Here is an 11,377-nt window from a genome sequence, read left to right as displayed (position 1 = left end):
GGTTATTATAAGATATTGAATGTAGTTCCCTATGCTATACAGTAAGACCTTGCTATTTATTTATTTTATATATAGTAGTAGCTGCCAATCTCTTAATTTATCCCTTCCCCCGCTTCCCCTTTGACAACCACAGGTTTGTTTTCTGTGTCTGTGAATCTGTCAGAACTTGAGAGTTTCCCAAATTTACAGATGAGGAAACTGAGGTTGAAAGGGGTTAAGTATCTCCCTTAAGGATGCATGTCCTGGGAGTGATAGAGCCAAGGTTTGAATCCAGATCTGATTGCAAATTCCAGCTGCTCCTTACTCCTGGGTTTGGGGGACCAGGAAACGATGCAGAGTTGATGAGAGGGCGGGGGTTGGGGGGGGACTGAGAAAGGATCTCATCTACCAGGAAATATTCATTCTTTCAGTGACATTTCTTCAAGGTGCTCTAAGCCGAGTCCGAAAAATGCCTGTTGCACAGATGGACCCTGGAGGGCAGGGACAGTGTGTGGACTGTGTCCAGAACGCAGGTGCCAGCCTGAGGAGGAAGGTTCTCTAAAGTCTAGTTCATGATCTGTTGCCACAAGCCAGTTGCCTTGGGAGCCAGCTTTTTCTGAATAGGCTAGTAGGGGCCTTGTAGTCCAGAAACAAAAAGTCAGAGAGAAAAATGAGACCAAACTGTAACAGAGACCTGCCCCCGGCATCCTGGGAAGGGGACACCTAATGCTGCCTTGGGTGGAAAAATTTAGGAAGGCTTCCTGGTGGAGGTAGCAACTGAACTGTGTCTCCATGGATAAAAGGACTTTGCTGAGTGGGTGTAGGGGAGGAGGGGATGTCTGTCAAAGAGGACACCACTGGCATCGTAATGGACTACAGGGATTGTATGTCACCTGGCAAGCTTAGGCGTAAGGGACACGTTACATTAGTCAGTATGGGCAGTTAACAAGCAACGCCCATTTAAAAAGTGATAACCTTCCTCTCTTGTTCTCTCTGTCCATTACAAGTTGTCTGGGGCTCCGATTGGAGACATCTTCACCCAGGGATGCAGACTGATGGAAGTGTCACCATCTGCAATGTCACTGGTTGCCACAGCAGGGGGAAAGGCATGTGCCTATTCATGCACTAGCTATCAAAGCATTTTCTGGGAGTGACAGGTGTCACTACTTCTTGCATTTCATTGGTCCAAACCAGCCATCTGGCTACACTGAATGCTAAGAGGGTAGGGAGTGTGCTCCAGTCTGAGTGTAGGATGAAGACTTGAAACTCTGGACGACAGCACTAATGATACACAGGAGAACAAAGGCCAGGTCACGGGACGGGGTGGAGGGGGTGGCTGAATACCACGTTCAAGAGCGTGGAATTTATCATGTGGGCGATGGGGAGCTTTGAGTAGGTGAGTCAGATGTTAGACTGTAGAGAACGGAGGAGAAAAAAGGAAAGTGAGGCTAAAATGTGAGAAGGATGCAAAAGATAAAAGAAGTTACAGAAAGGAAATACATTTAAAAAAAACAAGGATAAAACCCCAAAACCTAAAAGCTGAAGAAACGAGATTGGGGGAGAGCTTGGACCCTGAGTGCAGGTCACAAGCCCTAGCTTCTAACCCTCCATTTCACCAGGAAGAGGGAGTCAGGACGGACACTTTGGAGTGTGTTTACTCTGGAGAATCAAGACTTGTGGGATGTAAAGACCAACCTCAAATCTCTGAAAGTTTTCCACAAGAACAGAGAACTGGACTTACTCTCTGGTGACTTTTCAGAGTAGAACAGAGACAAAGGTTAAATGGTAGGAAGGCAGATTTAACTTTAATTTGATAACAACTTTCATGATTAATTTCCCATTGTTATTCGAACTGTTTGCCTAGCACTTTGCACAGACAGGGGTGTGTGTGTGTGTGTGTGTTGTGTGTGTGTGTGTGTGTTATGCAGAAATGTTAATTTCCTTCCTGTTCTCACAGCCGTAGGAAATGAAAGGGTAGTATTCTAGGCTAGGAGGCGGGTGGTAGCTAATAGCTCAGCAGTGTTCTAGAACTACTCTGAAGAAAGTTCCCTCTGAGGCGGCGGCGTTTGAAAGGCGAAGTTAACAGGAGGAGGTAGAGGAGTAAGTGCCGGTATGGGAAGGGAGGGTTGCTCTCTCTGGGGCATCCATGCATGACGGAGGCTGGTTCTCTTCTCGTCACATCTGCGGGAAGGGACAGAAGTTCTGGCTGGAGGTGGATGTCTGCTGAGGTCTGATCGCCGAGCACGTGGCCTCGAGAGGAGCGGGTACCATCCCCAGGGACTGGTGCTCGCTCCAGCCTGGGCCTTGGGAGGGGCACCTCTGTGACCTGCCCAGAGACAGGTGGGTGGAAGAGCTATGGATATGATGGTGACACCACAGTGGGCATCCCCTCCATTTTTCTTTTGACACCACAATAGTCTAGAAATCTCACAGGATTCCATGGAGGAGGGGGAAGAACAGGAGATAAATTCTCTCTGGCCTGGAGGGGAGAGAAGACGAACTACTGGAAAAAAAAAAAAAGGGTATGCGACATGGCTTAGAAAATGAGAGATGTGCTGGAGCCGGAGGGCCTGGGTTGAAATCTTAGGTAGGCCACTTGCTAGCTGTGTGACCTGGGCAAGTTACTTACGCTCTCTGTGCCTCACACCCCCCATCTTTAAATAAAGGATAATAACAGAACTGAATGAGTTAATACACGTAGGGTGCTTAAAATCATGGTAAGTGCTATATGAGTTCTTTTTTTGTGTGTGTTCAATCAGCTTTTTATTTTTATTTATTTGTTTTTAATTTAAAATTTTAAATTTGTTATTGAAGTGCAGTTTGCTATATGAGTTTTGTATAAAGTTGATGACTCAAAAAAAAAAAAAGCACAATGCGAGAGTTGTGAGTTAAATTTTATTTGGGGTAAGATACGGACTATAGCTTGGGAGGCAGCCTCTCAGATAGCTCGGAAGTATTCCGAAGAGGTCAAAGGGGAGGCAGAATATCTATGATTTTAGTGAAGGCGATACGTGCAGCCACGCACACATTTTGGCAGAGGCTTACTGCTAGTCATGAAGAGCAGACGTCTCCATGAATGATTTTAGTGCTTTTTTAGATATAAGAAGATGCAAGAATTTGGGCTCATAAAATCTCCTCCTGAAAATACTCAGCTCTCTGAAGGACTGTTCCACCAGTTTTCCCATCAGTTTCTCCAGAGCACCGAGTGCCTCATTCCTGATCTCAGCCCTGAACTCCTTTCAAGGTGAGCTGAAGGTCCGCGACTGCAGTGGCTCGTGACTTCATTCTTTAATGTCAGACGGCAAGGGACAATTTTTCGTTGGCAAAGTTAATCGTGTATTTTGGACTCAAATTCATACCTGTGACATTTGCTGTATGTGGGGAGCTTGTCCGGGATGCAGGGGTTAAGAAGGAGCTGTCTCAGTGTCCTGTAATGCCTTGGGGGACCCTCTAGTTCCATTGCTGGCTTTACAGATGAGGAATTGAGGCTCAGGACAGCAGGGACTTGGCCAAGGTTGCTGTAGACCAAGGGAATTTGGTGGCAAAGCAGGGACTGGAGATCAGGAAGGGTGGAGCCACAAGCTGGAATCCTAAGTCAGCCTCTTGCCAGCTGTGCGATCGCTGTGTAGGGCTGTCCAGCTGTGGGATGAAAGGGCTGCTTTGTGGGCCTCCAGGCCTGAGCGGGAACAAGCAGCAGCTGTCTGACCTCCAGCTGGTCTGGGGACTGCTTCAGGACTGCTGCCTGGAGGAGAGGCCATCCTTTCCTTCCCACTTCCAGCTGGCTGAGGGCTTGGGGAGGTTTGTCTGACTTCCTGGAGACTTATCGCAGCCCGTGCCAAGGTCATTGGAAATGAGAGTGTAGGGGAGCTGCAGTGTGACACCGAAGGGGGCGTGAACTAGAGACGGAGCCTGGCCTATCTTGGCCGAGCACTTTACCAACAATCACACTGGTCCCTGCATCTTGCTTTTAAAAACATCGCCTGCGCATGTATGTGCGCATGCGCATGCACATGGATGTGTATGTATTGCAGGGGCGTGGAGATTTAAATGCAAGGGTGAAATGCTCTCTGCTGGGGTGAAATGCACTGTGTTCCAGCTTCTAGCTCTTCCTGCTTCATCAGAAATGGTTTCCTCTAGAGATGGGGAGGCCTCTTTCCCCTAGTGGGATTCCTGCTATGATGCTGGAGAGAGCAGAGTGGGCCCAGAACACCTTAGTGTCTGAGGTTGCATTTTCCCTGCTTTGGTTGTGGTTTTGTTTCTAGTGGCACCTGTGACTTGTCTTTGGAGGATCTACTCCAAGAGCCTAGAGACACTGGGTGGCTCTTAGCCGAAGGCTCAGGGGTCGGTGCTTGTGGGAGTGTGAAAGCCTGGGGTTGGGGCACTTTTGAGGCACAACTTATATCCCAGAGTTCCCTGTGGGAGCAGGCGGGAGCCTCCCCCTCCAAGACTTGCATGAAATCACACCCAGGCTCAGCTTCATCCCCTTCCCTGTCCTGCTTCCCTTGCTTCCTCACCGGTTTCTCTGGGAGCAACTTTGAAATAAATCACATATATGAAACCTCTCATCCTGGGCAACTTCTGGGGAGGCTGACCTAAGATGGTCCCTTTCTTCAGGCAACCCACCAAAACCACTGATCTGGGTTTCCCCTGCGAATGTTCGTAGAGCACCTTGAAACTTTCCTTGCCATGTGGCTTTGCCTTTGTTTGATTTTCTGAAACTCAGCCTAGACCACATATTCCGGAGGGCAGGGAGCTCACTTAACACAATCATAAGTCCATGTATGTGGATCGTGTCTCTGTCCACTATATTCTAATGCTCAAAACAAGGCGAACATCCAGGTTAATTATTATGTTGCAGGTTCAACAGCTGTAACCAAAGCCTAAATAACAGAGGCTTAAATATAATACAACTTCATTTCTCTTTCATATAATAATAGTCCAGGTTGGTCCACAGTGATGGGGACCCACATTCTTTCTTGTTGCTTTGCCATCTTCCACATGTGATAGTCATCTCTCGGTCTAATATGGCTGCTCCAGCTCCTGTCATTACATCTGCTTTCCAGCTAGCAGGACATAGAGAAGGGGAAGCAAGACATGCCCTTTCCTTAAAGGGCATAACCAGAAATTATACAATTACTTCCAGTCACATCTCATTGGCTATAATGAAGTCATAGGTGGCATTTTTAGGTGAAAGAGAGGCTACACTTCAGCTGGGTGGCTTTAGACTAGGGCTTTAATTACCAAAGGAAGAAGAAGACAATTAGCAGTCCCTGTTATATCCTCTTGTTTCAGTGAAGATAAGCTGAATCATACTGTGGAGACATAAAACCCCCAAATCTCAATGGTTCAACACAACTAAGGTTTATTTCTCACTCACATCTGACAGGGGTGGGCAGGGAGACCATCACTGTCACTTGGAGAGGAAAGCTGATGGAGGCCCCCTCTGGATGCAGGGGAAGGGTGTGTGTGGCAAATTGGACTCTGCTTTTTAAAGGCTTCCATTTGGAAGGGATACATCACCTTTACTCGCTTTCCACTGGCCAAAGTAAATTCCATGGTGATGGAACACCTGGGGGTGGTGGGTACATAGAAAGGCAGGGAAAGTGTGATCCTGTTACAGAATATTTATGACAAGTTACAGTGGCCACCAACCTCATTTGTGTGCCTATACTTTGTCCTTTTTTGGTTTGCCCCACCCTGCACCTCAGCCTCTTTTGGCCTGTAGATATGGATTTGGATGAGATTATATGAGAGGACATATACTAAGATGTTGATAAGTGGGGAAACAAAGCAAAACAAACAAACAAACAAACAAAAAAGAAAAAGAAAAGAAAGAAAAGAAAAAAGAAAAAAAATCCACAAACTATAAGAAAGCATGTTTACAGTCACAATTTTGCATTTATATGAGACTGTATATGTGTGGTTTTACATAACTTTAATAAAGTAATAAAGAAAAGAAAAATTTAAAATATAAATTCATTTACCAAAACCACCAAAATAACAATAATAAAGCTGTACCATACTAACCATAGTAGTACCAGATTTAAGTTTGGAAGCATTTTACACTTACACAAAACCTAAAAGAACCATAACTTTAACAAGATAAAACTTGATTTTTTTTCCTCCAACTTAAAGAAATCTGGAGTTAGGCCATCCAGAGCTTGACTGGTTTCCATCTCCAAGGTTGCCTCAGGGTCCAATACAGCTACAGGAGTTCCAGCCATCACATCAGACATCTAGACAACAGTTGAGAAGAAGGTGGGGAGGGTGAAGAGACTCATCTCCCAACTGAATCAGCTCCTTTAAAGTAGCCTTCCAAGAAATCCCTCTCAATACTTCCGCTTATCTCACAAAGTCACCCAGTCACAACTAACAGTAAAAGAAGTTGGGATATGCAGTCTTTTAGCTACTGAGCACATTGCTATATAACAAAATATATTCTATGTTGAAGGAAAAATGGAATGGATGATTTTATAGGTAGCCACCAGTCCCTTCCTCAGAGACACAAAACCTTTCTGAATCCCTCTATTTTTGGGGTGGAGGGAGGTAATTACATTTATTTATTTACTTATTTTTTAATGAGGTACTGGGGATTGAAGCCAGGACCTCATGCATACTAAGCATGTACTCTACCACTGAACCATATCCTCCCCCAAAATAAAACCTTTTTTAATGGAGCAGGCTGAACTGCTGGGCACAGTGTGGAAGCGATGAAGAAGGAACAGGAGTGAGAAACCATCCAGACATATCAGATTGCAATTCCAGAAAACAAACAAACAAACAAAACACCAAAATCTTCACTGAAGGTCTCCTGGAGACTGAATTGGGGATTATACATACCACATGGCCAAACTTCCTTTAAAAACTGCTTTTCCAATATAGTTCCTAAATCTCTCTCAATATCTCAGCTTCTTAAATATCTTGCCTTTGTTACCTCACATTCTGACCTACCTGTCTAGCCTTCCTTACCTCTGTTAGCATCACTTGTCCATCCAGGCCAGCAGCATCACAAGATCCAGGAGCTAAGGAGCTAAACGAGCAAACACTTTTTAGAAGTGGGTAGAAACATGACTATTTCTACTTTAATGTTTCTTACTCCTGATCAAGATCACCTAAAGGGCTGAGATGACTTGGAATTCTAACATCCCAACCAAGGATGTGATTTCCTTGAGGCTGGAGATGATGTGTTCAATTTGTATCCATAGGTCTTAGCAGTACGGGTATTCAGTGAACATATGGGCAATGAATGAACAAGAGAAAAGAGTAAGGAGCTGCCTTTTCTTTCTCTTTCTCTTTTTTTGCATGTATCAGGGACACTCTGAATATGAATGACATTGGGTATAATCAAGGCATGGTATATGGGGACATAGGTGCAAGTGATGGGGGTCCAGGGCCAAAGAGGGCTGGGGCAAGAGCCAGGGGAAGCTGAAAAGAGCCAGAAGTGGAAAACAGAAAGAAACGAGGTAGGAAGAGCACCCTGTTCTAATGCCACCAGCCTCAGATGACTTGAATTTCCTGCCACTTTTTCTCCCTCCCTTCTTTGCCCTGATTCTGTGTCTTTAGTTATTCAGGACGGCCAGCACTCACCCCCGCCCTACCATAAGATGATTTGGCAATGACCCAGTTAATTCGGAGAGTATGCAGCAGTTTGTCATTTCCTCTCAACACCCTCAGTGGAATAACCATATCTGTCGCATTCACAAGTCATTATTGTCATTTTGTTAGGAGTTTCTAGCATCTGTGTAAAATGGTGTATAATATAGTCTTTGCCTGTCCTTACAGAAGTTGCTATCTAGGGGGAGGGAATGGTCTATTACAGAAAAACGTTGTAAATACCAAGAAATGAAAAAGTGTGGGGTGTTTGATGAATATAAAGGGGGTACTTAACCAGCCTTGGGGATACAAGAGGGGCTTTCCAGAATTGGAGTCTAAGACCTAAAGGATGAGTGATAGAAAACCCCAAATAACAGTGGTTTACAAAGGTGGTTTTTTTCCCTCTCCTGTAAAAAATCTGGAGGTGGGCATCCAGCAGGGTCACAGGGCTCCATGGTGTCAGGGATCAAGCTCCTAATTGTGTGGTCAGTATGGCCTCCAGTCTCATGGTTGCCTCATGGTTCAAGATGACTAATCTAGCTCCAGCCATCACACCTACATTCCACATTCCAACACAGTACCAGTAAGTAAAAGGATTGCTGAAGATAAACTTGAGTTAATCTATCAGTGTTTTCTAATTTTTTTTTTACCCCCAAAGTAATACATGTACGGTATTAAAAATTACATAGCACAAAAGGGTTTAAGGTCGTTTGCCCTGGCCCTCCTCACCCCTTACAAGCAGTTTCAACCCAGCTTTCTGGCAGCTGCTGTCAATGGGAGCCACTTTAACATTATGTTCAAAGGATATGTTTGCAAGAAGCCATGGCATCTCTCAAATGAGCTACAGGTGTCTCAAAAGGGTCAGTAGCAGAGACTGCCTTCCTCACTGATCCCTTCTGTGCTCTAATGGGTGACTATTCATTGGAGAAAGGTGATCACCTGACCCAGTGGAGGCAAGGAAGAGTAAACTCTGCTGGATAGGGGTAACAATGATTATCTTAGCCAATCAGATACATTCTTTCCAAAATTTGAATTAGAAAATTTGAGACTATCTACTGAAAGGAAAGGGTCTTTTTTTTGATATTTTATTTTTTATTTTTTTTAAACAATTTTATAGAGTTATAGTCATTTTACAATGTTGTGTCAAATTCCACTGTAGAGCACAATTTTTTAGTTATACATGAACATACATATATTCATTGTCACTTTTTTTTCTCTGTGAGCTACCACAAGATCTTGTATGTATTTCCCTGTGCTATACAGTATAATCTTGTTTATCTATTCTACATTTTGAAATCCCAGTCTGTACCTTTCCACCCCCCGCCCCCTTGACAACCATAAGTTGGTACTCTATGTCTATGAGTCTGTTTCTGTTTTGTATTTATGTTTTTTTTTTTTAGATTCCACATATGAGCGATCTCATATGATATTTTTCTTTCTCTTTCTGGCTTACTTCACTTAGAATGACATTCTCCAGGAGCATCCATGTTGCTGCAAATGGCATTATGTTGTCGGTTTTTATGGCTGAGTAGTATCCCATTGTATAAATATACCAAATCTTCTTTATCTGGTCATCTGTTGATGGACATTTAGGCTGTTTCCATGTCTTGGCTATTGTAAATAGTGCTGCTGTGAACACTGGGGTGCAGATGTCTTTTTTGAAGTAGGATTCCTTCTGGATATATGCCCAGGAGCAGGATTCCTGGGTCCTATGGTAAGTCTATTCCTAGTCTTTTGAGGAATCTCCATACTGTTTTCCACAGAGGCTGCACCAAACTGCATTCCCACCAGCAGTGTAGGAGGGTTCCCTTTTCACCACAGCCTCTCCAGTATTTGTCATTTGTGGACTTTTGAATGATGGCCATTCTGACTGGTGTGAGGTGATACCTGATTGTAGTTTTGATTTGCGTTTCTCTGATAATTAGTGATATTGAGCATTTTTTTCATGTGCCTATTGATCATTTGTATTTCTTCCTTGGAGAATTGCTTGTTTAGGTCTTCTGCCCATTTTTGGATGGGGTTGTTTGTTTTTTTCTTATTAAGTCGTATGAGCTGCTTATATATTCTGGAGATAAAGCCTTTGTCAGTTTCATTTGCAGAAGTTTTCTCCCATTCCATAGCTTGTCTTTTTGTTTTACTTATGGTTTCCTTTGCTGTGCAGAAGCTTGTAAGTTTAATTAGGTCCCATTTGTTTATTCTTGCTTTTATGTCTATTGCTTGGGTAGACTGCCCTAGGAGAACATTTTTGAGATATATGTGAGATAACGTTTTGCCTATATTTTCTTTAGGAGGTTTATTGTATCTTGTCTTATGTTTAAGTCTTTGATCCACTTTGCGTTTATTTTTGTGTATGGTGTAAGGGAGTGTTCTAGCTTCATTTGATTTACATGCTTGCTGTCCAGTTTTCCCAACACCATTTGCTGAAGAGACTGTCTTTATTCCATTGTATAGAAAGGAATGGGTCTTAACAGCAAAGAAAAAGAACAGAGTCAAACAGGGAGAACGACGCCTTGAATATTGCTGTTCCTGGCACTATCACCACCCCAAGATTTTGCTGTTATGTGGTCCAATAATTTCCATTTTGCAAAAGCTGTTTTGAGTTGGGTTTCTGTCACCAGCAACCAAGGTCTTAACATCTAATAAGGTTTTGAATTTGTGTGGCACAGTTTCCTTGGTCTAAGAAACTCTCCTCCTGGGGTCCAATTTTTACAAAGCTGCAATTATAGACGGTGCTGAGAAATAACACAGGGAATGGGCACCTCCAGGCCTGTTGTTCAGTATGAGCGCCTAAAGAAGAGAGGGCCAGCGAGCATCATGGTCTTGCTTCACATGGCATCAGCCTCGTGATTCTGGGCAAGTGAGGATATATGAAGCCATCTGTTATTTTTTTAAAACACTACCCACTCAGAATGGACTAAATGTAACCTAGGGCCTGGGAAAACAGGTTACTTTTAGGGGAAGCTACTCAGAGTTGTTTTGAGGAGCCTGTCAATTAGTTCCAGACGGACAGGCACTGCTGTTTGCCACGGTACAATTAAGTCTGATCACTCCAGTCCTGGCGTCGGGATTCCGCAGTCAGAGCTCAGACCATCTAGGGGGTCCCCTCGGTGCTGGGATTCCATTCATTTCTTTTCGGGTCTCTTTTGGACCGCTTTGAGCAGCCCCCACAAAGCCGAGACCAAGTTCTGTTAGAATCTCTCGCAGGCCGGAGAAACGCCAGATGCCTGCGCAGGCGCACTCGCCCACGGCGGCCTGGGCTCCGCCCAATGGGCGGGGTCCCTCCTGGGGGCGGGGTCCCTCCCGGGGGCGGGGCCTGACTGCACCGCACGCGGGAGGGGTCTCGTGGGCCTTCCCATGGGTGAGGTCCCGGGGGACCGCGAGTGTGAGTGTTGTGGGGGCGGCGGGGCGGCGTCGTGGTGACTAAGAAGCCCGCGGCGCGCCCAACGTGTGGAGGAACGAGTAGCGTGAGCCTAGCTCTCAGCGCCCGGACGTTGGAGGGGGTCACATCCGGCAGGAGGGGGCGGGCCACGCGGGCCCCGGAAGTGTGGGCGCGGCCTGCGATTTAACCCGCGGCGGCGGTGGCAGCGGCGGCGGCAGCGGGGGTAGGTGAGCTGGGACCAGGGAGGGGCGAGGACGGGGATGGGGGTGGCGCTGCAATCGCTCGCGGCGCGCCCCCTCCTGCCGGCCCCAGATTGGCAGAGGCTGGTGATTGGGCGCGAGAGCCGCGTGACTCCCGCCGAGGGCCGGCGCCCCTGCCCCTCGCAGTGGGAGGGCGGGAGAAGAGAGGGTAAGCGGTAAGCACTGC

General features: G+C 45.6%; 1 protein-coding gene across 7 annotated transcripts in view; it reads left to right on the top strand.

Moving 5' to 3' along the window:
* Positions 1-1,959: 1,959 nt before the first annotated feature.
* VPS37C (VPS37C subunit of ESCRT-I) overlaps positions 1,960-11,377 on the top strand; it is a 36,000-nt gene continuing 26,582 nt past the window's right edge. For 2 of the 7 annotated variants that reach the window (XM_072970052.1, XM_072970051.1), the window contains exon 1: positions 10,887-11,178. The gene's annotated coding sequence lies outside the window, so the exon portion shown is untranslated. The other 5 variants (XM_015248429.3, XM_072970055.1, XM_015248425.3 and 2 more) reach the window with 5 other exon arrangements.

The sequence above is a fragment of the Vicugna pacos genome, chromosome 10, assembly GCF_048564905.1.
Source record: "Vicugna pacos chromosome 10, VicPac4, whole genome shotgun sequence".
In the NCBI taxonomy this organism is placed as follows: domain Eukaryota; kingdom Metazoa; phylum Chordata; class Mammalia; order Artiodactyla; family Camelidae; genus Vicugna; species Vicugna pacos.
This window is presented reverse-complemented; position numbering and strand designations above follow the sequence as displayed.